Source organism: Fukomys damarensis, unplaced genomic scaffold, assembly GCF_012274545.1.
Source record: "Fukomys damarensis isolate Sample0158 unplaced genomic scaffold, DMR_v1.0_HiC HiC_scaffold_35, whole genome shotgun sequence".
Classification (NCBI taxonomy): domain Eukaryota; kingdom Metazoa; phylum Chordata; class Mammalia; order Rodentia; family Bathyergidae; genus Fukomys; species Fukomys damarensis.
The window spans coordinates 15,973,322-15,977,923 of record NW_022900947.1 but is presented as its reverse complement, the minus strand read 5'-3'; positions in this window follow the sequence as shown (position 1 = coordinate 15,977,923).

Below are 4,602 nucleotides of genomic sequence, written 5' to 3'. Positions count from 1 at the left end.
GGGCTCCGGCGGCACCCGCGCGCCTTTGTGTGACCGGGCAGGGGCAGACACTGGGGTGGTGCTGGGTGCTCGGCGGGTGGGCGGGCGAATCCAACTCGCGGTTCCGCTAGTTTGCAAAGTAAAGTTTTTGGGTTCTCTGACGCTGCGCTCCTGTGACTGCAGGGTGCCACGTGAGGCTGCGAGTCGCCCCAGGAGGGGGTTAAAACTCACGCATCCCGGATTCCGGATTTCGAAAAACAACGTGCTGGGAGTGCAAGCGTTGGTCCTGCTTCTGTGCAAATTAGGGCACACTTGGGTGGTAGGGAGTGCAGAACACGAGCGCTTTGAACGCCCTGTGTGTCCCCAAGCCTGGATTTGACCCCAAGGCATTTGCTGCCTTAGTTTTAGAGATAGTTTTAAGAGAGGACATGCGAGATAAAGTTGCGCGCTCCCCTCTCAGTCCTGTTTCCCTGCCTGCCAGACCCACATTGAAAAACCGAGACCTTCGGAGTTGAAAACTGGGCTTGTGCAGTGAAAGGAACTTCTGATTTTCGGATTGAGTTTCCACCTGGAAAGGAAAAGTTTAGTAACTCACTTTGTGCCAGAAATCGCCGTCCGGGTTTGCTAGCGTCGTTCTGCCAATTCGAGTTGAGTACTGGGTCCCAATGACTTTAGATCCAGTTTCCTGAACCATGAATTGGTATTTTGGAAAAAGTTTTAAACGTTTAAAGTGTTTCTAATGGATATTGTGTCAGACTGAAATACGAGTTCCGACTCCGTGTTCCTCCGTGTTGTTTGATTGGTTTCCTAAAAAAGAGTCCAGGCTGCCACTATGAAAGCAAAAAGGCAAGGGCCACAGACTTGTCTATGAAACAAACTGAAAAAAAAATTAAAAATTTAACGCAAATCCAGCAGGCGTCTGTAAGGGTAAGATGAGTGTACATATTATTTACACCTTTAAATCTTCATTTCTACTTTTTGTACTGGACAATATTTAACAGAAAAAATCTGCTTATTATTGTTTACAGAGGCATGAAGATAGGGACTTTTATTTTATTTATTTATTTATTTATTTATTTATTTATTTATTTTTTACTCCCTTACCATTTGGTGGTGGCAGCAGTTGTTGCTTATTTCCTGGCCAGATGCTTTGAAGTGGAAATTTTGGGTATGGGACTTTAATTACAGTCTGAGTCTAGTGGAGCAAACCCCAGACTTGGAGAAGTCCCTTGTTAACGCAGCAAAAATTAGTCATCATGCAGTGGCTTTGATAAACATTTAGGTTCTGGGTCAGCGAATGGCGCTGCACTGGATTCATGTTAAAGTCCATTTTTGGGGAAATGTCAACAATTCCAGCTGGAATTGATCAGCTACTTGTAAATTGTTGATTTTGTTTGCAGAAGACAAATAGGCAATATTGTTGAAAATCACTTTTTTGGCATATTATCAATGAAATTATTTCACTGAATTTTTCATGAGCTGATTAAAATTTAAGTGCCTTTGAAATGTCATTTTACTTTAGCTTTTTTTTTTTTTTTGCACCTAAAATCTCTTTAGACGAAAATAAAATGAATAAAATTTGGATAGTGAATGGAAAGAAGTGATTTATTTAAGGCTCAATTAAAGCTTATGGTTTGGATGGAGTCCATTCAAGGTATTTCAGGCCTGGTTGCGGTTTTGCGGACCAGTCCCTCACTTTACTAGATGAGAAATCAGAGTCACTACTTTTTCACGGTGTGAGTGACATATCCATGTTTGCACAGTAATTTGATAGCTGGGTCCTCATCCCAGATTCTTGACCTGCAATTCAGACACTTTCTCATCTTTCCCCCTGGTGGCCTCTTTCCTAGTTCAATGTAGTTTTGAGCAACTTCTTGCTAGAAAGTAGCACGTTGAAGTTTGGGCTGCTGCAAATGACAACAAACTTGGCTTGAAACAGTTTTATTCTCCCACAGTTCTGGAGTCCAGAGTCAGAAATGAAGGTGCTAGCCTGGTCCTGCTACCTTTGAAATTTTTAGTGGGAGAATCTTCGTTGCTTCTTTCAGCTATGTTCGTAGGATTTGTGGTACTCTGAGTGCTGATTCTATGTTGTCTTCACATGGTCTCCTTTTTTCTTCCCTCCCCACTTTCTTTTTCTTTCTTCCAGATTGAATCCAGGGCTTTCACACGGAGGTACCTTCCCAGCTCTTTTTAATTTTTATTTTTAAACACAATCTTACTAAGTTGCCCAGACTGGGCTCCAACTTGGTATCCTCCTGTCTCAGCCTCCCAGAGTAGTGGGACTACAGGTGTATGCCTCCACACTTGGCTCCTGTAGCCTATTTTCCTGTCTTTTGTGAGATCGTTTTTTAAGAACAGCAGTCATTGAATTTAAGGTCCACTTTAAGTCCCAGGCGATTCATCTCAAGCTCTTTTACTTAAAGACCCTATTTCCAGATAAAGTTACATGGAAAGGTTAAATGAGCTGGACTTGGACATACTGCCTATCTTTGTTGGGAGTCACTATGCAACTCGTTACAGAACAGAAATGACACGATCAGCCAAAGGGTATAGCTCAGAGGTAGTTTGCTTCCTGTGTTTGGTGCCCTAGGTTCATTCCTAGCACTGCAACTAGAAAAAACTGTTATCTTTCTTGTTCATGAACTGGTAGTGTTTGGGAAAGAAAATCCATAAAGTCTCAGAAGAGTGTGGTAAATGCTCTAATCCTGGCTTACACATGTAGCAAAATGAACCTAGAGGAGGTCAACCGAGGCCCTTCTGGAGCACAGTTGGTGAAATTGAGCCAATGCTGGCAAAGGAGAAAGATAACTGAAGGGGACAGGGGACCTGGACAGGAACTGAAGGGGTTGCAGGTGGGAGGGGGCAGCTGCATGTCCAGGCTTGCACAGGGAAGTTTTCTGTTGAGATGTCCCATCCATGGGGTCACTAGGTTGGCAAGAGCCAGTATTCAGAGCCTAGAGGGTCCCAGGAGAAGCTGTAGGGTGCAATTTAGGGATGAGCAGGATCCCTGGTGTGAGTTTTTAATTCCTTAGGTGTGACCAAGAATTTTTAATGATTGTTGCTCAGATAGGCTAATCGGTGGGGGTTGGGAGGGTGGCCAGGACAGCTTTTTTAAAAAAACAAATGAAAAATAAGGCTTTCTTTGGTCGCCGTACCCATCTTCACCGTAGTCTGAAGTTCAGACCTTTCTACTGTCTTGATGAACAACACTCATTTCTATAGATGGGTTTACCAGGCAAAATCTGGCAGAAATCCTTGGCTTCAACACGCCAATCTCTTAGGCAGACGTACACTGGAGGAGTTAATTGATTTGTTAATTCAACCTACATATTGAACAAAAATTCACACAAATTTAATATTTGTGTAGGCAATATAAATTACTTGCCATATTCCTATGTTTTGCATCAGATGTTGCTCAATATTTTAACTTTAAGAAATTCTAAGGATTCCATTGCCAGAAAGTTTTAAGGGTGTGGCCCTGTGTCTTCCTCGTGATGCTACATGGTAATTCTAGACAAATAAAAATTATTTGTGGTTCATCAAGGAATCTGGAGATGAAATCCAGGTTTTTCTCAGACTGACAAAATAATGTATGAGCTTTGGTTTTTCTTTATAAAATGTTAATGTGTGTTTCCTATCAGAGAACTGATACTCATTTGGAAATCTCAGTGTGGCCCGGTACCAGGTACAGGAAAAGGAATGCTTAAATTATCTAGAAACTGAAGCCTCCTTGGGGAGAAAGGATTTGCACCGTAGGAGGCAGACATTTAGGGAGCAATTAAAGAATGTCTGTAATTAAATAGTAAATCCTGCATTGCAGACTGGTTGAGTGTTTTAGGAAGCCTGAAAAGGAGAGACCTTGGTATCGATGTGGAGTCCTTGGGAAGTTTTTTATTTTCCCAGAGAAGTAAGGACTTGAATGTGAACTGAAAGGAAGGGAAAACTGAACTAGGAACAGAGGTGCTGGAGCAGGAAACTGTTAGGCCACTGGCGCTGATGTGGACACGGCTCTGGGACGAGTAGCTTGCATATGATATTTCAGACATAGTGCTGGATGGGGTTTGTTGGAGGACACTGTGTGGAGGGGAAGGAGCGCAGTTGGTGAAATTGAGCCAGTGCTGGCTAAGGAGAAAGATAACTGAGTGCAGCCAAAGCACCCTACAGCAAGGAGCAGCCTGAAAGGAGATCTAGGAGGAACAGCTGCTGAGGTCCGGGGAGCCGAAAAAAGTAAACATATCAGGACAGACATGGCTGCCTAGCGGAGAGGTGAGGAGAGATCAGGCACAGAGAGACCATGAAATGGACCACTGGCTTTGACAACCTAGAGATTTGGTGCCTACAAGGAGCAGCACTGGTATAGTTCAGGCAAAAGAAGCCAGCTTGGGGGCTTGAACGGGGAAGGGGTGGGGATCCAGCAGCACTGGATGAGGCAGAAGTTTGGTGTGAAAGAGCCAGACCTACGCAGTGTTGAGTGAGGGTTAGGATTTGCTGAGGAATGGGAGAGTGCCTCTGAGTGAAATCAGGGATGGGGGCCGGGGATTTAGTTCAGTGGCACCATGCCTACCTCAAGCGCAAGGTCCTGAGTTTGATCCCTGGTACCAAAAAAAAAAAAAAAAAAAAAAA